This window comes from Arachis ipaensis, chromosome B9 (genome assembly GCF_059453495.1).
Source record: "Arachis ipaensis isolate K30076 ecotype BB chromosome B9, ASM5945349v1, whole genome shotgun sequence".
NCBI classification, from domain to species: domain Eukaryota; kingdom Viridiplantae; phylum Streptophyta; class Magnoliopsida; order Fabales; family Fabaceae; genus Arachis; species Arachis ipaensis.
Window position 1 is genome coordinate 93,602,902 of NC_142444.1, and position 21,107 is coordinate 93,624,008.

General features: G+C 38.0%; 2 non-coding genes across 2 annotated transcripts; both read right to left on the reverse strand.

The window, feature by feature from the left end:
• Nucleotides 1-2,000: 2,000 nt before the first annotated feature.
• Nucleotides 2,001-2,104, reverse strand: LOC148545489 (small nucleolar RNA R71). The gene has a single exon (XR_015901932.1). It is a non-coding gene; the product is annotated as a small nucleolar RNA R71 (small nucleolar RNA).
• An 18,005-nt stretch (nucleotides 2,105-20,109) lies between these two features.
• On the reverse strand, nucleotides 20,110-20,217 carry LOC148545490 (small nucleolar RNA R71). Its single transcript, XR_015901410.1, has one exon. It is a non-coding gene; the product is annotated as a small nucleolar RNA R71 (small nucleolar RNA).
• Between the last annotated feature and the right edge of the window lie 890 nt (nucleotides 20,218-21,107).

Here is a 21,107-nt window from a genome sequence, read left to right on the forward strand (position 1 = left end):
TTTATTGAGTCATGTGTCATTATTTGATTATCACTAAGTTGGCTCAATGAATGTTACAGAATTTGGATCAACAGCCTCATCAAGATTATGGATCATAAACCCAAGGCAAAAGGAAAGCAGGGAGAGGCCTCAAAGCCCAAGAAACACAACAGAAGCTCAATATAGAAAGTGTATAAATAGGATAGAATTTAAGTTAGAGAGGACTTTTACCTTTTCATTGAGCTAGTTTTCATATCTTTGTAATTGAATTCAGAGCTATGACTCACTAAACCCCCTTTCACTGGGTTAGGGAGCTCTATTGTAATTCAATGAATCAATAATAGTTTATCTTCTTCTTCAATCTTTTCTCTTGAATTTTGTTAGAAAGCTTCTCGATCTAATTCCATTGGGTGGTTGTCTTGGGAAAGAAACTACCCATAATTGGAATCCTTCGGAACCTTGGGAAAGGAATGGAGGATTCATGCTAGAGAAGCTTTCTCACAGTGAATTGGATTGGGGTTTGGATGGATATTGTGACATGTAATCCTACCAAATTGTGGTTCATGAAACTTTGTGGTATAATCAGTGATCGAGCATCATCTCTTCTTATGAACATTTAAACCAAGGGATTGGGAATTTGTTTGTTTTTAGAGAGAATTGGTGAGCCAAGGGATTGGGATCCAATCATATAAGATTGCCAAGCAAAATTCAATGAACGCATTGGTTGAGGAAGAGATAAACATGTTTTGATTCGGAGATCTCAATATCTCCTATAACCCAATGAATTCCCCATTTCTGATTTCCACTTTCTCTTTACATTCTGCAATTAAATTCATGCAATCACCCCCATTCCCTTTTAATTTCAGCAATTTAGCTTCTGCTCTTTACTTCATGCAATTTAAGATTCCGCAATTTCAATTTCTTGTCATTTACGTTTCCCGCCAATTTTACATTCCGTAATTCTCATCTAAATCTTGATTCCGCTCAACTAGAACATACTTCTAATCCGAATTGCTCATTCAACCAATCCTTGTGGGATTCGACCTCACTCTATTGTGAGTTTTTACTTGACGATAACCGGTGCACTTGCCGGAAGGAATTTTGCTGATCGTGCAATTTCCTAAATCGTAGCATAACTAGTTTATGCGCATCAAGTTTATGGCGCCGTTGCCGGGGATTGGTTTTCGATTGACAATTCTCAAATTGGAAGTTAACTAGATTGAGCATTTTTTTTTGTTTGATTAATTCAGTACAAGTTACTTGTTGAATTTCAATTTCTGCACTCTGTTACATGCTTTCTTTCTTTATGCCTTTAAATTCAAGCAACTAACTCACTGACTCACTAACTGTTTGAATTAATTCCTCAACTGCTCTAACCATACTCTTCCATTAACCAAGAGTATTTCACTTGTTTGTTGCCTGTGCTGTGTTCTTGTATGACAGGTAGGAGAGGAGAGACATCAACTCCTCCATATACCGAACCAGAGAGGACCCTTCATAGACTGAGAAGGGAAGCAAGAGGGAAGAGAGTACTGGGAGAAGAGGAATCTGAAGGAGAATCTGAGGACAATTTTGAGGAAGCTTTGGATCTCAACATGGATAGAGAAGTTCACAACCATGAGAGAGCTGATGGAAACAATGCCATTCCTGAGAGGAGGGTTCTTAGTTCATACATAAACCCAACCTCTGGGAATTGTGGTAGCAGCATCCAGAAACCACCCATTCAGGCCAACAATTTTGAGCTCAAACCACAGCTAATATCACTTGTGGAGAATCATTGTTCATTTGGTGGAAGTGCTAATGAAGACCCAAACCAACATCTCACAAAATTCCTGAGAATTTGCGACACTGTGAAGTCTAATGGAGTCCAGGAAGATGCATATAAACTGCTTTTGTTCCCATTTTCACTTAGGGACAAGGCAGCTAAGTGGCTGGAATCATTCCCAAGGGGGAGCCTAACAACCTGGGATGAGGTGGAAAGCAAGTTTCTGGCACGTTTCTACCCCCCACAAAAGGTCAATAGGCTTCGATCTGAGGTTCAGACGTTTAGACAACAAGATGGTGAAACTCTCTACGAGGCATGGGAGAGATTCAAGGATTTGACAAGGAAATGCCCACCAGACATGTTCCATGACTGGGTGCAATTGCATATTTTCTATGATGGACTGTCTTATGAATCAAGGAAGGCTGTAGACCATTCATCAGGAGGTTCGTTGAACAGGAAAAAGACTGTGGAAGAAGCCATTGAAGTGATTGAGACAGTGGCTGAGAATGAGTACTACTATGCATCAGAGAGACACAACACTAAGGGAGTCATGGAGCTGAACCATGTTGATACAATTCTAGCCCAAAACAAGGTGTTTGCCAAGCAACTAGCAGAGCTTACCAGGCAATTAGAAACAAAGCAAGTGGCTGCAATACACACACAAGATCAAGAGGAAGTAAGCATTGAAGGAGGTGATTGGGAAGAGGCCAACTATGTGGGAAACCAACAAAGGCAATCATATGATCCACATTCCAACACTTACAATCCAGGATGGAAAAATCACCCAAACTTTGGGTGGGGAAACCAGCAAAACCAACATAACAAGTCCACATACCAAAACTCCAACCAAAGATCATACCAAGCCACACAAAACACTTACTCTCAACCACCATATCATAGCCAAAATAATCAACCTACCCAACCTAACCCGAACCAACAATTTCAAGATCAATTAAACAGGATAGAAGGAGTGCTGGCACACATGGGTCAGGACATAATTGAATTGAAAAGCTTCAGGGATGATGTGAGAACTACCTTAAGAAACCATGGTGAAAAACTCAAGAGGATGGAGTCTCAAGTAGGAGAGCTATCTCAATAGGCCCCCAAATCAACTGCAGTGTTCCCTAGTGACACAGAAAAGAATCCTAAAGGGGAGCAAAAGGGAGTGAGATGGGAAGAATGCAAAGCCATCACCATATTGAAAGAAGTCTCAGAAGAAGAAGGAATCAGATCCTCAGAACAGGAGCCAGAAATCTTGAAGGAAGGTGTGGAGGAAGCTAAGCAGGAAAGTAAAACTGAGCAAGCCAAGGAACTGCAAAAAGGCACGATGGAAACATACCAACCAAAAGCACCATTTCCTCAGAGGTTAGGAGGAGGTGAAAAAGGGAAAACCTATTCAAGGTTTTTAGAGACATTTAAGTCTCTCCATATCAATATTCCCTTTCTTGAGATTCTCCATCAAATGCCTACACACATCAAGTATTTAAAGGAATTGTTGAGCAAGAAAAGAGTTTTGAAGGGAGGACAAACGGTGACAATGAACAAAGAATGCAGTGCCCTCATCAAGAAGGACACAGTCTCTAAGAAAACAGACCCAGGAAGTTTTCATATTCCTTGCATTATAGGAGAAACAAAAATTGACAGAGGATTCTGTGATCTAGGAGCTAGCATAAATGTGATGCCTCTAACTCTTATGAAGAAGCTACAACTGAATGAGGTGAGATCCACTGATGTAATCATACAACTGGCTGACAAAACTCAGAAGCAAGCTGAAGGGGTAGTTGAGAATGTGCTGGTGAAAGTGGGAGATTATTACTTCCCCACAGACTTTGTCATTTTGGACATGGAGGAAAGCTACCTACACCCTATCATTCTGGGAAGACCATTTCTAGCCACTACCAGAGCGCTCATAGATGTAGAACAAGGAGAGCTAATTCTGAGAATACATGATGAACAGCTCATTTTCAAAGTTTTCAAACCTGCATCTGAGCCTGAACCAGAACCTGAAAAGCCTAAGGATGATAGTAGCCATCTGTGTTTGGAGGAAAGTAATCCAGCAGCTGAAATTCTAAAACAGTCTTTGGAAGGCAAACAGGAGTTGCAAGAGTTAAAGCCACAAGAATCAATGGAAACAGATCAGAAGGATCCTCCTAGCATAAGGGTCAATGAAGAAATCCTCAAGAGAAAGGGAAGAATGATAGGGAAAGTGCCAAGAGGGTGGAGAAACAAGAAAATTCCCACTGAAGGTTTTTCTCCGGGAGATAAAGTGATATCAAGTCATTATCTGCCAATCCCACCTGGCATCAAAACCATTCCTTCCCAGCTCCCTCAAGTGTTCACAATCAGGAAAGTTCTTTCTATGGAACATTTAGAGGTCATGAAGGAATCAAGTGGGGACGTTTGCATAGTGAGAGGAGAAGACGTCAAGCACTACAATCCACCCTAACAAGGGACAACCGTCAAGCTAGTGACGTTAAAGAAGCGCTTCATGGGAGGCAACCCATGTTTTTAATATCCTTACTCTTTTTTGGTTTGTTTTGCATCTAATAAAGCATGGTTTCTTATGCATGAACTTGAATCCTCAGGACAACTGCTGAAAGAGTGCACTAAACATTGCATATAAAATACAATTTGTCTCTAAGTTTGGTGTGCCTGAGGGCACTCCAAACTTTATTCAAAATGCATTCAATTTTTCATGCAAAGAGCACAACCAAACATTAAGTTGGTGTTCCTCTTTGAGCACGGTTCATGAAAAGCAAGAAGTTCCTCTGGATTTCGAAATTCATGACAAGTAGACCATTCGCATGTTTTAATACTTTGGTTTCAATTACTTAGGGTAGTAAATTTGTTTAGAATCAAAGAGCCAAAGTGACTATGATTTATTAGAATTATGCACATTCATTAAGGACAACCAATATGGATTTCATGTCATCAGGAGACTTTACCAAACACTAAGTTTGGTGTCCAATAATAAGTGTGCATACATACAAAAGTCACGGCTATAAGCTCATGAAGTCAATCATTGATTTACATGTGCAAGTACTATTCATCATTCACATGGACCGAAAAATGATAGCAAACTTGTTTGTTTGTGCAGGTACAAAAGAAAAGACAAAAATGGAGGAAAAAGACAAAGGGAGGTACGGTACTTGGTCAAAAAGAAAAGTTCACAAGTCTTTGAAGCTAACACATGGGAAAAGGGAGTTCTGCAAGAAAAGATTGCTACATGTACAACCTAATGCACCCAGAATACTTCCAAGAAAATGAAAAGCAATTCGTCCTTCTCCCTAATTCATATATTTACCATCAAGCCACCCTTCACAAACCACCCTAGCCGTCCATTTTTCACTTACGGGCCCTATAAAGAACCACTTGGGGAACGAGTTCAACACCACCAAATCTCCTTCATGCACATTTTCTTCATCATAGCATAAACTATCTCTTGCCGAAAACAACCTCCCCACATTTCCAACAACACTTCTTGCTTCACCTTGTCAACTTTAGCTTGTCACTTACCCCAAGACTAAAGAACCAATGGCAACTTCATCTAGCCACAAAAGAAGAAAAGACAAGCAACCAATGGAGGAGAACAGGGAATTCGATGCAAGGAGATACAAATCAGTTTTCCATGAGATTCAAGCCGAATGGATGAGACCTAAAAGGGTACTAGCTGAGGTTCCCTTTGACCTTGAAAAGGATGAGTTCCCAGGTGTTTGGGAGAAGATCAAAAAGAGGAAGTGGGAGCTCCTGACTAAGCCAATCACTAAAATCAACATCAACTTGGTGAAGGAGTTCTATGCAAATGCAGTAAGGGAAGACTCAACCAAGAAACCCACATACAAAAGCTATGTGAGAGGGGTGGAAGTTGACTTCAGCCCCAAGGCAATCATGAAAACTCTTGGCCTGAAAAACATACATTTCAGCCAAGCAAGTTATGAGGAAAGGATGATAGGAGAACCTGACTACACGACTATTGCTGAAGATCTTTGTGCCATCAGAGCTGAATGGGTGAGAAAAACAAGAAGGGCTCCAAGAGTCTTGAGAAGGGGAGACCTAACACCTGAAGCTAAAGGGTGGTATGCAATAGTTAGGAGATCCATCCTACCCACTGCAAACTCTTCAGAAATAGTCCCTAAAAGAGCCATCTTGCTTCATTGCATTATGGTGGGAGGGGAGATCAAAGTTCATAAACTCATTGCTGAACAGATACAAGAGTTTAGTGAGAAAAGTGACCCTGAATCCTGGCTCCACTTCCCTAGCACCATCATTAGACTATGCATCGATGCCCAAGTACCACTTGAAGATGAAAGACCTAATTGGTTATATCCTGGATTGGCCATAACTGCGTACAGAATGACTCTTGGCCCAACTGCTCCAAGACATACAAGAAGAAGAAATGAAGAAGGGCCACAAGCGGAAGCAGAGCAAGAAGCAGAACAAGAAGGACAGGAAGGAGAAGACAGAGAAGAAGAGCAAGAAGAGCAAGCAATCCCAGAAAGAAGACAACGAATTCCCAGAGACCCCATGGATATGAGCAGAATGCAGGAAATCATGGAAGGAATGTCTCAACAATACATGAGGTCTCAGGAGAGACAAGAGGACTTTCACCTAAAAATGATGGATATGCAAAGGAACTTTGAATCAAGATTCTTAGATCTGCAAAGGGAACAGAATTTACACTTACAGGAATCCTTCAGCCACATATGCCAACACCAAGATGCCAATGTCTTGGCAATCAAGGAAGCCACCACTTTACAGAATGCAAGATACTCAGTCCAAGCTGATTACAACATCAGTTCGCAAATCAAGCTTAACTACATAGGGGAACATCTACACAAGATGGACCCAGCATTCCCAGCTTTTGATGAGTATTTCAAAGGGAGGAAAGAAGGAGAAATAAACAAGGCAATGATCCTTGAAAAAGGAGTGGAAGAAACAATGAAAAAGGCTGGATTCTGGAAAAAGCTCATAAGAAAAGACAAAGGAAGCACAAGTGGTCAAAAAGAGGCAGGAAGCAAGAAGAAGCAGGATCCCAAGAATTAAGAAGAACCAAGCAATAAATAAGAGGTGGTCTCGTTCCTTAATAATCAAATGATAATTGGTGAATTGTCTTTATGAGCTTTCTTTCATCACAAGTCATTTAAGTTTTATGTGGAGTTTTTTTTTTTAGTATGAGTGTCTGTTTATTGCTTTGAATAAAGTGAATGCCTAGATGTTTGGATATAACTTGACCTTCTTAAACAAGTGCTTGCCATGCTTGTTCTGTTTCCAAAAATAAAAGAAAAGCTTGAACAAAAGTAACTTGGCTAAATTAGTGACAAATCAAGTAGAATTAAGTGGTGGTATGCATGCTTGATTGTTCAGTCAGATCACTGGAAATAGAGTGTAGAATTATCATTTTTTATGTAGAAATTGAAAACTGTCTATGGATCTTGATGAATAAATGTCTTTGGCAATGAAAAAGAAAGAAAAAGAAGAAGAAAAAGCCACTGAAAAAGGGCAACCAAAAAGAAAAAAAAAATTGAGAAAATAAGCTAGGCACCAATGATTTGAACTTCTGAGACAAATGCCTGTGGTGTTCATGTATTAAGGATATGCTTGGATGAATAGGTTCTGAGGAGTGTTTCAACACTTGGTAACTTGGGTTAACTAACCCGGGATTATCAACCAAAAGTCCATTATCAAGAGCAACCTAAATACAAAACATTTAGTCACACAAAGAGGTGCTGGGCACCAATGTCTCAAGAAGAAATGTGAACTAAAATGCCTGAAGTGGATATGTGTAGTGCACTGATAAGAAAAAGAAAATGCCAAAGGCTTGTGCAACACATGACACCAAGCAAACAAGGAGCAAAGGAGCTCTAAGAAAAAGAAAAGAAAAACAAAGAAGAGAAAAGTGCCAAGGACATAAGAATAACAAGAGGCCATAGCAGTGTTTGATGGATGCAATGAAAAAGTGATAATCTTACCTGATAAGTATGAAAAAGTGATGCTGCAAATTTCTGCATAAAACCCTTCTGATAAACTTCAAATGCTTGCTAATATAGCCAATGTAATTGCTTTCTGTTTCATACTTTCTTCTCAAATAACTCAGGACTTGCTTAGGGACAAGCAAGTATTAAGTTTGGTGTTATGATGCCAAGGCATCTTAGGCTAGTTTCACTAGCATTTTTTTGATAGTTTTAGTTGTTTTATGCATTTTCTTGAGCTTAAAGTAACCAAGAATGGTTAAAATAAGAACAAAGCAATGAACCATCCAAACAGTATGATTTTGATGCAAATTCCATGAGTTTTTAGTGATATTACTTGAATGCTATGAATGGAAGATTTCTCATGTAATTTTGCAAGACTTTGATGCAATTGTTTGAATGATTTCAGGGAAGAAAAGGCTAGGCAAGGAAGCAACAAAGTCAATAAAGGAAGCTTGAATATCACATGTGGAGTTTAAGTTCTAGTTTAAGCCTAAACTGGAGCTTAAACGCCAGAATCATGAAGGCTAAGAAATGCTGAAACTGAAGTTTAACCTCCAGTTTAACCTTAAACTGGAGGTTAAACGCCAGAATGAAAGTCTCACCAAAAGAAGCATTTCCACGTTTAACCTCCAGTTTAACCTTAAACTGGAGGTTAAACGCCAGAATGAGAATGCCAATCAGGAAGCATTTCCACGTTTAACCTCCAGTTTAACCTTAAACTGGAGGTTAAACGCCAGAAATGGGAAGTGCACCAGGGAGCCATTTCCACGTTTAAGCTCCAGTTTAACCTTAAACTGGAGCTTAAACGTGTTCGACCAAGTTTTCTCCTCCAAGGTTGCTTTCTCCATTTCCACGTTTAAGCTCCAGTTTAACCTTAAACTGGAGCTTAAACGTGTTCGACACCTCCAGGGCTACCTTTCTCAGCTTCCACGTTTAAGCTCCAGTTTAACCTTAAACTGGAGCTTAAACGTGTTCGACCTCCAGGATGCCTTCTTCCATTTCCACGTTTAAGCTCCAGTTTAACCTTAAACTGGAGCTTAAACGTGTTCGACCTCCAGGGCTGCCTTTTCTATCTCCACGTTTAAGCTTCAGTTTAACCTTAAACTGAAGCTTAAACGTGTTCGACTAAGTTACCCTCCAGGGCTGCCTTCTTCCATTTCCACGTTTAAGCTTCAGTTTAACCTTAAACTGAAGCTTAAACATGCTTCCACAAAAGGCATCACTGGAAGTGTCTGGCGTTTAAGCTACAGTTTAAGCTTAAACTGCAACTTAAACGCCACTCTTGGAAAAGGTTTCTGGGCCAACAATATTGCGGTTTAAGTTAGTATTTGAGCACAAACATTAACTTAAACTTACTTCGGTATGAAACCCAATTGAATATCATGGTTTATGGGATTGGGCCTGAAGGATTGATGAGTCTGAAATTTCAATTTATTGAGTCATGTGTCATTATTTGATTATCACTAAGTTGGCTCAATGAATGTTACAGAATTTGGATCAACAGCCTCATCAAGATTATGGATCATAAACCCAAGGCAAAAGGAAAGCAGGGAGAGGCCTCAAAGCCCAAGAAACACAACAGAAGCTCAATATAGAAAGTGTATAAATAGGATAGAATTTAAGTTAGAGAGGACTTTTACCTTTTCATTGAGCTAGTTTTCATATCTTTGTAATTGAATTCAGAGCTATGACTCACTAAACCCCCTTTCATTGGGTTAGGGAGCTCTATTGTAATTCAATGAATCAATAATAGTTTATCTTCTTCTTCAATCTTTTCTCTTGAATTTTGTTAGAAAGCTTCTCGATCTAATTCCATTGGGTGGTTGTCTTGGGAAAGAAACTACCCATAATTGGAATCCTTCGGAACCTTGGGAAAGGAATGGAGGATTCATGCTAGAGAAGCTTTCTCACAGTGAATTGGATTGGGGTTTGGATGGATATTGTGACATGTAATCCTACCAAATTGTGGTTCATGAAACTGTGTGGTATAATCAGTGATCGAGCATCATCTCTTCTTATGAACATTTAAACCAAGGGATTGGGAATTTGTTTGTTTTTAGAGAGAATTGGTGAGCCAAGGGATTGGGATCCAATCATATAAGATTGCCAAGCAAAATTCAATGAACGCATTGGTTGAGGAAGAGATAAACATGTTTTGATTCGGAGATCTCAATATCTCCTATAACCCAATGAATTCCCCATTTCTGATTTCCACTTTCTCTTTACATTCTGCAATTAAATTCATGCAATCACCCCCATTCCCTTTTAATTTCAGCAATTTAGCTTCTGCTCTTTACTTCATGCAATTTAAGAATCCGCAATTTCAATTTCTTGTCATTTACGTTTCCCGCCAATTTTACATTCCGTAATTCTCATCTAAATCTTGATTCCGCTCAACTAGAACATACTTCTAATCCGAATTGCTCATTCAACCAATCCTTGTGGGATTCGACCTCACTCTATTGTGAGTTTTTACTTGACGATAACCGGTGCACTTGCCGGAAGGAATTTTGCCGATCGTGCAATTTCCTAAATCATAGCATAACTAGTTTATGCGCATCAGTATAGCTTCTAAACCAACAAAAATCATTTCTTACAAAAGCTTTGGTTGTCACAAGTAACAAACCCCTTTTAAATTGATAACCGAAGTATTTAAACCTCGGGTTGTCTTCTCAAGGAATTGCAGGGAGGTATTCTTATTATTGGTTATGAGTCTTGTAAATTGGGGGTTTTGAAAGTAAGGAACAGGTAATTTAAATTACAAGTAAAATAAATTAACAATAATCAAATCTTTTGGCAAGGTATGAAAATTCAGAAGTCCTATCCTAGTTATTCTTATGAGAATTGAATTTAATCTCACTTAGTTAACCTTTACAAAAGTCAGGGAAAGTCAAGTGAACTAATTAGTTAGATTTCCCAAGTCCTAGCCAACTCCCAAGGAAAGACTATAGTTAGTGAAATTTCAGTCAATTAGAGGAATTAATTAACAATCACGATAAGTTTAATAACTCAAGAGCCTCCAGTTAATCTATTAAAGCCAAGAATATAAAATGCTAAATAAGAATTATAAATCTGAAATACCTCAATTGCATTTAATAAAAAAAAATTAATCCAAAAATATAAAGAGTTCATAAGCCAATTTGGAAAAGAAGAGAATCAATAAGAAAAATAAATAAACCAAAGTACTAGGATAGATAAAAGTAGAAGAGAAACTAAATTAAACGAACATTGAACCTGTGATGAAGAAGAAATAATCCTAAATCCTAAAACTAAATCCTAAGAGAGAGGAGAGAACCTCTCTCTCTAAAAACTACATCTAAACTATGAAAAGTGAATTATGAAAGGATGTTGATGAATGGATACATTCCCCCACTTTATAGCCTCTAATCTGAGTTTTCTGGGCCGAAAACTGGGTAAAAAATAACCCAGAAATTGCCCCCAGTGATTTCTGTTACGTTCAAGTGGCGGCAAAGTGACGTGGAGGCGTCGTCCATGCATTTGCGTGGATTGCATTTTTGCCAGGTCACGCGTCGATGTGATCCACGCGTTTGCGTCGTCTGGCCTCGAGGAAGCTATGGCAAATTATATATCGTTGCAAAGCCCCGGACGTTAGCTTTCCAACGCAACTGGAACCATCTTATTTGGACCTCTGTAGCTCAAGTTATGATTGTTTGAGTGCGAAGAGGTCAGGCTAGACAGCTTAGCAATTTCTTCAACTTCTTGTATTCCTTCCACTTTTGCATGCTTTCTTTCCATCCTCTGGGCCATTCCTACCCTGTAATCTCTGAAATCACTTAACACACATATCAAGGCATCTAATGGTAATGAGAGAGGATTAATATTAGCAAATATAAGATCAAAGAAGCATGTTTTCAATCATAGCACAAAATCAGGAAGGAAAACGTAAAACATGCGAATAGTATGAATAAGTGGGTAAAGAGTTGATAAAAACCACTCTATTGAGCACAAGATAAACCATAAAATAGTGGTTTATCAACCTCCCTACACTTAAATATTAGCATGTCCTCATGCTAAGCTCAAGAGAAACTATAAAGGGGTGAAGAGGAATGGTAGAATGTATGAAATGCAACCTATCTTTATGAATCTAACTACATGAATAATGCTTTTTCCTACTTGGTTTAAAAGTAAATAAATTCTCCAAGAATAAATATGAACTGGATTTCACTAATTCAAATCATAAAAATGAAGTACAATAGGCTTGTAGAAGAAAATAGCTCATGCAAGCCGGGAACAAAGAATCGAGCATCGAACCCTCACTGGAAGTGTATGCACTCTAATCACTCAAGTGTTTTAGGTTCGATTCTCTCAATTCTCTACTAACCTTGCTTTCTAAGGCTTGCTCTTCATCTAACAATCAACATAATTTAATGCACAGATATACATATCAAGAGGTCTTTTAATGGTTGTAATGGGGTTAGGGTCAAGGTAGGATTATATTTGGCCAAGTGGACTAAAATCTGGATCCTTAATTAACTTAAACTTTCCACCTAACTTTAGACAATCCATGTAATCATAATACCACATCTAACTATCTATTAACCATATTTTCCACATATTCATGCATTCTAATTTCAAGTACAGTACATATGAATTGCTTTCACCACTTACTTTGGGGCATTTTGTCCCTTTTTTGCTTAATTGCTCTTTTTTCTTTTCTTTTTCTCACTTTTTATTATATATATATATATATATATATATATATTCTTTTATTTTTCTCAATGCATATGATTAAATTATTGGATGCATGAATCATGTCCTAAACATTTTTTTCACATTTTCAGAAAATTCTAACATACTCAATTCTCAAACTAAATGTTTCCAAATTCAACTTTCCCCATACTTAATTCATGAGCATTCTCACTAGTCTAAGCTAACCAAGGATTCAAATTAAGGATATTATTGTTTTCTGCTTAGAGTTAATGATGTGCTAAAGTAAAGAACAAAGGGGTAAAATAGACTCAAAATTGGTTTGCAAAGAATAATGAAAAGGGTAAGGCCATATGGGTATGTAAGCTCAGAGAAATAAAGGCCTCAATCATGTAAGTGTATGCATACATCAAACCATGGAAATATAGAATTAATCAAGACAAAGATCACAATTTTAGAGAGAAAAACACACACCAAAAATAAAATATTGGTTGGTAAAATGCAACTAATTCAAATAGGCTCAAAAATCTCACAGGTTTTGTTTGTTTGAGCTCTAAACCATGTTCCAGTATAATATTTCTTCAAACAAGTGTAACATTAAATTTTATTTAAATTAGTGAAATGCTCTAAAAGTTTTTTGAAAAAGAAAATATTTCTTCAACCAAGTAGTAAAATATGCACAAAATCAAACAAATATGCAATCAAACATGTAAATGCAACAACTAACAAGGAAAATAAACCATTGGTGTTGAGATAGAAGAGTAACTAACCCATGGAGATCGATATCGACCTCCCCACACTTAAAGATTGCACCGTCCTCGGTGCATGCTAAGATGTACAAGTGGATGGGTGGCTCCAACTGATGCTTTTCTCTGAAGATTGTGCAGGTGGACTTGTTTGTCTTCCCATTAAGAAGCTTTTCCTCTCCCTTTGTGGTGGCCAACCTGAAAGAAGAGGGAAAAGAAGAAAAGTAACCCAAAAGATAAAAAATAAATAAAATATGGGTGTTAATGCCAGATAATAAGGGTGTCAATTACATGGTAGCTACAACATGCAAGTGAGAGAATAGTAGAAGTACATGGCAAATCAAGAGTGCAAAAAATTTGCAACAATGGAAAAGAGAGTGGGTAAGAAAAGATAATATAAATTCATGTCAATGCAAAAATAATACAGGTATAAAATATTGGCATTGATTTAAATAATATTACCTAACCAGAATAACACAAGTCACTAAGCACCCAAAATAATTCAAGAGAAGATGCAACAGTTAAATAAGAAAATTTTAACACCAAAGGAAAAATAATGAATTTAGAAAAGAAAACAAAAATATGCACAAAATTAAGATGCAATGAATGAAATATGCAAATAAATTAAGTAAAATAAAATGAAAGATAAGGAGAATGAGAAGGTAAAGAACGGAAGAAGAAGTAAGTAAGAAAGAAGGGAGGAAAAATTAGGATTGGGGAAGAAAAGATAAGATAATTGGCACTGATCTGGTTAAGCTGTGCGTCGCATGTGACGTGGACGCGTGAGTTACGATATTTTCAAGTGACGCAAACGTTTCAGTCATGCGGACGCGTGACTCGTTCTGTGCTACTGGCGCGAGGGCAGCCTCGCGCTGGCACAACTCTCTTTTCAAAACTCATTGTTGCCAATTTTCGAGGTGACGCGTTCTCATGGTGGACGCGATCGCGTGAATAGCCAAGATTGGAGGATGACACGGACACGTCGGTCACGCGGACGCGTGGTAAGGCTTGTGCGTCTAGCGTCAGTCCAGCCCTACTCCAGCACAACTTTCGGCCATGCACCCTTTTTACGTCGATTTGTTGGAGCACGCGTTCGCGTGGGTGACGTGGACGTGTGGGAGACTATTTTTCCAAATGACGTGGCCGCATGGGTTACGCAGACACGTGGGTATGTTTGTGCCTAAAGTGCGCCTCCAGCCACGCTTTCGGGTGACTTTTTGTTTACTTTCTCTTCTTCATAATGCACTGGTGACGCGGACGCGTCACCGACGCTGCCGCGTCGCGTGCGTTTTTTTTTTTTTTTTATATAGTATGCAGAATGCAAAACGACATGGATGTTATGAGTAATTCCAGGTTCAATGAAAATAATATAAAATAAAAACAAACAACATGAAATAAAATTGAAAAAGAAACGATCATACCATGGTGGGTTGTCTCCCACCTAGCACTTTTAGTTAATATTCTTAAGTTGGACATTGGATGAGCTTCCTGTTATGGTGGCTTGTGTTTGAATTCATCTAAAAATATCCACCAATGTTTGGAATTCCAGTAGCCTCCGGGATCCCAAACTAGGCGCAGAAAGCCTTCAAGCAAGTTAAAGCAAGTGACAAGGCCCCAAGAGTGTTGATTGCCAGAATGAATTCCGGGGTCCCAAACCTTGCTTTTGCCCCCATCTTCTTGTTGATCATTAGTGTTCCAACCGGGTGGCAGGCAATCTGAATTCTCACTAAAGCGGCCAAACAATTTCCTAGACCCATTCAGTTGAGCTTTACACCAACCATTGCATTTAAAGTTTGAGCTTTCCACTATATTGAATCTTGCATGACGACTCCTACCACTAACCATCTTCCTCTTACGCTTAATGCCACAAAGAGCTCTAAGCTGACCATCTGTTTCAAGTAAAGCATATTCAAGTGAGCTAATTAAGCTTAGAGATGAAAGATTTACCCACTTGAATGAAGGAATGGATGGTGATGGCTTTGGGGGAGAGGTCTCTAACAACTTTGGCAAGGTGATTTCCAGCTCCATTATATTGGGCTCTTCTTTGACAACTTCCACCACCTTGCAAGTTTCTTCAATATCAACCACTTCCTCTTGGTAGCTTTCTTCCAATTTGATCTCTTCTTCATTGTTCATCAAGGGCATGGGAGGTTGTGCTTTTTCTTCTTTAATTTCCATGTCAAGTCCAATGGGAGAGGATTCAATTGTAAATAAGAATTCATCAATGATTGAATCCATCTCTTGATCAACCTCTTCAAAGTCTTCAACCATGGTATGCCTTGGAGGTTGTACACCCTCCTCAACATCAATTTCAAACGTCTTTGAAGGAGGATCTATAACTTGACTTTCCCATGGAGGTTCAGCATCTCCTAAGTCTTCAACCACTTCTTCCTCTTCAATAATTATAGCTTCTTCCACTTGTTCCAGTACAAAGTCATGCTCCGTACTATCCACTGGAGTTTCTAGTATCTCCTTCATGCTACGTTCTTCATTAGATTGTCCATATGAAGCCATGGGGGTTTTTTGAGTGTCCAAACATCGGGAAGGTAGTCTATTTATCGCTTGATTCAATTGGTGAAGTGTGGCATGAAATTTTTCAAATGTTTCCTTGAGTTGCTCCCTTGATTCTTGGGGTGATGGATATGGACATGGTGCATAGGAAAGTGGTGGTTCTTGGGAGTAATTGGATTGGAATTGGTGTGGATACGGGTTAGGGTCATATGGTGGTGTTTGGTGGCAAGGGGCTTGTGAGTATGGTGGTCCAGAGTTGTGTTGAGGAGATGGTTCATAAGCATATGGCGGGACTTGTTAGTAACTACAAGGGGGTTGATGAGCGGATAATTTATACGCTTTTTGACATTGTTTTTAGTATGTTTTTAGTAGGATCTAGTTACTTTTAGGGATGTTTTCATTAGTTTTTATGTTAAATTCAAATTTCTGGACTTTACTATGAGTTTGTGTGTTTTTCTGTGATTTCAGGTATTTTCTGGCTGAAATTGAGGGACTTGAGCAAAAATCAGATTCAGAGGTTAAAGAAGGACTGCTGATGCTGTTGGATTCTGACCTCCCTGCACTTAAAGTGGATTTTCTTGAGCTACAGAACTCGAAATGGCGCGCTTCTAATTGCGTTGGAAAGTAGACATCCAGGGCTTTCCAGAAATATATAATAGTCTATACTTTGGCCAAGAGTAGACGACGTAAACTGGCGTTCAACGCCAGCTTTCTGCCCAAATCTGTGGTCCAGCGCCAGAAAAGGAGCCAAAACCAGAGTTGAACGCCCAAACTGGCACAAAAGCTGGCGTTCAACTCCAAGAAGGATCTCTACATGTGCAACACTCAAGCTCAGCCCAAGCACACACCAAGTGGGCCCCGGAAATGGATTTATGCATCAATTACTTACTTCTGTAAACCCTAGTAGCTAGTTTATTTTAAATAGGACCTTTTACTATTGTATTAGGTATCTTTGGATCATCTTAGGATCTTTGGACGCCTGGTTCTTAGATCAGAGGGGCTGGCCATTCGGCCATGCCTGGACGTTTCACTTATGTATTTTCAACGGTAGAGTTTCTACACTCCATAGATTAAGGTGTGGAGCTCTGCTGTTCCTCAAAGATTAATGCAAAGTACTACTGTTTTCTATTCAAATCATCTTATTTTGCTTCTAAGATATTCATTCGTACTTCAATCTGAATGTGATGAACGTGACAATCATCATCATTCCTTATGAACGCGTGCCTGACAACCACTCCCGTTCTACATTAGATTGAATGAGTATCTCTTAGATCTCTTAATCGGAATCTTCGTGGTGTAAGCTAGAATGATGGCGGCATTCAAAAGAATCCGGAAGGTCTAAACCTTGTCTGTGGTATTCCGAGTAGGATTCAATGAATGAATGACTGTGACGAGCTCCAAACTCGCGATTGCGGGGCGTTAGTGACAGACACAAAAGGATAGTAAATCCTATTCCAGCATGATCGAGAACCGACAGATGAAAAGCCGTGCCGTGACAGGGTGCGTTGATTATTTTCACTGAGAGGATAAGATGAAGCCATTGACAAGGGTGATGCCTCCAGACGATTAGCTGTGCCGTGACAGGGCATTGGATCATTTTCCCGAGAGATGACCGAAAGTAGCCGTTGACAATGGTGATGTATCACATAAAGCCAGCCATGGAAAGGAGTAAGACTGACTGGATGAAGATAGCAGGAAAGCAGAGGTTCAGAGGAACGAAAAGCATCTCCATTCGCTTATCTGAAATTCTCACCAATGAATTACATAAGTATTTCTATCCCTATTCTATTAATTATTATTCGAAAACACCATTATCAATTTATATCTGCCTAACTGAGATTTGCAAGGTGACCATAGCTTGCTTCATACCAACAATCTCCGTGGGATTCGACCCTTACTCATGTAAGGTATTACTTGGACGACCCAGTACACTTGCTGGTTAGTTACACGGAGTTGTGATCCATGGTCTTGGCATCATGTTTTTGGCGCCATTTCCAGGGAAAGAAAGAGCAATGAATTTTACATAATTGTTCGAGTTTGGACAACTGACGGTTCATTTTGTTGCTCAGATTAGGTAATTTTCTTTTTGTTTTCTTTTCAAAAATTTTTCAAAAATATTTCAAAAATTTCTCATCTATTTTCGAAAAAATAAAAATGTTTTCAAAAAAATATATTTTTATTCAAAATTTTTAAGAATGAATTCTTGTGTTTCATGAAGCATGTGAAGCCTGGCTGGCTGCAAAGCCATGTCTAAATTCTTTTGGACTGAGGCTTCCAAACCATCAGCATAGAGGCAAGTTACATATTTGATAAGTAATGAGCAGTATATTCTGATATCTTGTTGAATCTTGGCTGGCCATTGGCCATGTCTAGTGTTTTGGACCGGAGCTTTCATTGAAAGCTTGGCTGGCTAGTGAGCCATGTCTAATTCCTGGACTGAAGCTTTAGACTAAGAATGCAAGATTCCTGGAATTCATGTGAAAAATTTTGGAATCCTTATTTTTTCTTTTTCATATAATTTTCGAAAAAAATCCAAAAAAAAAAAATTTAGAAAATCATAAAAATCAAAAACATTTTTGTGTTTTTGTTTGAGTCTTGAGTCATGTTATAAGTTTGGTGTCAATTGCATGTGCATCTTGCATTTTTCGAAAATTAATGCATTCATAGTGTTCTTCATGATCTTCAAGTTGTTCTTGGTAAGTCTTCTTGTTTGATCTTGATGATTTTTTGTTTTGTGTTGTATGGTGTTTTTCATATGCATTCTTGAATTCTTGGGGCGTAAGCATTAAAGAATTCTAAGTTTGGTGTCTTGCATGTTTTCTTTGCATTAAAAAATTTTTTCAAAATTGTGTCTATGATGTTCATCTTGACATTCAAAGTGTTCTTGGTGTTCATCTTGACATTCATAGCATTCTTGCATGCATTCATTGTTTTGATATAAAAATTTCATGCATTGCATAATTTTCATGTTTTTCATAAAAATTTCAAAAATCAAAAAAATATATCTTTTCCTTTTTCTCTCTCATAAATTCGAAAATTTGAGTTGACTTTTTCAAAAATTTAAAAAAAAATAAATAAAAAAAATATCTAGTTGTTTTCATGAGTCAAATCAAATTTTCAATTTGAAAATCCTATCTTTTCAAAAATCTTTTTCCAAAAATCAAATCTTTTTCAAAATTCTTAGTTACTTTTGAAAATTCCAAAAATATTTTTCAAAAATCTTTTTCTTATTTTTATATCAAATTTTCGAAAATAACAATAACAATTAATGTTTTGATTCAAAAATTTCAAGTTTGTTACTTACTTGTTAAGAAAGATTCAAACTTTAAGTTCTAGAATCATATCTTCTGATTTCTTGTGAATCAAGTCATGAATTGTGATTTTAAAAATTAAATCTTTTTCAAAACTAATTTTAATCATATCTTTTCAAAAATATCTTTTTATCTTACCTTTTTCAAAATCATATCTTTTTCAAAAATTTGATTTCAAAATATCTTTTCCAACTTCCTAACTTCTTATCTTTTCAAAATTTGTTTCAACTAACTAACTAACTTTTTGTTTGTTTCTTATCTTTTTCAAAACTACCTAACTAACTCTCTCTCTCTAATTTTCGAAAATATCTTCCCCCTTTTTCAAAAATTTCTTTTTAATTAACTAATTATTTTAACTTTTGATTTTAAAAATTTTCGAAAAAAAAATTACTAACATTTTTCAAAAACTATTTTCGAAAATCACTAACTCTTTTTCAAAAATTATTTTTGAAAATTCTCTTCTCTCTCATCTCACATCTCTACTCTCCTCACAGTTGTGTTTCTTCCATTACATTACATTATTTGTCTTCCTCTCTTCTTCTACTAACACAAGGACCTCTATACTGTGATATAAAGGATCCATATTATTATTATTATTTTCTCTGTGCCCTCTTCTTTCTCATATGAGCAGGAGCAAGGACAAGAACATTCTTGTTGAAGCAGATCCAGAACCTGAAAGGACTCTGAAGAGAAAATTAAGAGAAGCTAAATTACAACAATCCAGAGATAACCTTTCAGAAATTTTCGAACAGGAAGAGGAGATGGCAGCCGAAAATAATAATAATACAAGGAGGATGCTTGGTGACTTTACTGCACCAAATTCCAGCTTACATGGAAGAAGCATCTCCATTCCTGCCATTGGAGCAAATAACTTTGAGCTGAAACCTCAATTAGTTTCTCTGATGCAGCAGAACTGCAAGTTTCATGGACTTCCATCTGAAGATCCTTTTCAGTTCTTAACTGAATTCTTGCAGATATGTGATACTGTTAAGACTAATGGAGTAGATCTTGAAGTCTACAGGCTCATGCTTTTCCCTTTTACTGTAAGAGACAGAGCTAGATTATGGTTGGATTCTCAACCCAAAGACAGCCTGAACTCTTGGGATAAGCTGGTCACGGCTTTCTTAGCCAAGTACTTTCCTCCTCAAAAGCTGAGCAAGCTTAGAGCTGATGTTCAAACCTTCAGACAGAAAGAAGGTGAATCCCTCTATGAAGCTTGGGAAAGATACAAACAGTTGACCAAAAAGTGTCCTTCTGAAATGCTTTCAGAATGGACCATCCTGGATATATTCTATGATGGTTTATCTGAGCTATCAAAGATGTCACTGGACACTTCTGCAGGTGGATCCATTCACCTAAAGAAAATGCCTGCAGAAGCTCAAGAACTCATTGACATGGTTGCTAATAACCAGTTCATGTACACTTCTGAAAGGAATCCTATGAGCAATGGGACACCTATGAAGAAGGGAGTTCTTAAAGTTGATACTCTGAATGCCATATTGGCTCAGAATAAAATATTGACTCAGCAAGTCAATATGATCTCTCAGAGTCTGCATGGAATGCAAGCTGCATCCAACAGTGCTCAAGAGGCATCTTCTAAAGAAGAAGCTTATGATCCTGAAAACCCTACAATAGCAGAGGTAAATTACTTAGGTGAACCTTATGGAAACACCTATAACTCATCATGGAGAAATCATCCAAATTTCTCATGGAAGGATCAAAAGCCTCAACAAGGCTTTAATAATGGTGGAAGAAACAGGTTTAACAATAATAAACCTTTTCCACCATCCACTCAGCAACAGACAGAGAACTCTGAACAAAATACTTCTAATTTAACAAACTTAGTCTCTGATCTATCTAAGGCCGCTGTAAGTTTCATGAATGAAACAAGATCTTCCATTATAAATCTGGAAGCACAAGTGGGCCAGCTGAGTAAAAGGATCACTGAAATCCCTCCCAGTACTCTCCCAAGCAATACAGAAGAGAATCCAAAAGGAGAGTGCAAGGCCATTGACATAAGCACCATTGCCGAACCCAAAGAAGGAGAGGAGGATGTGAATCCCAAGGAGGAAGACCTCCTGGGACGTCCAGTGATCAATAAGGAGCTTCCCTCTGAGGAACCAAAGGACTCTGAGGCTCAGCTAGAGACCATAGA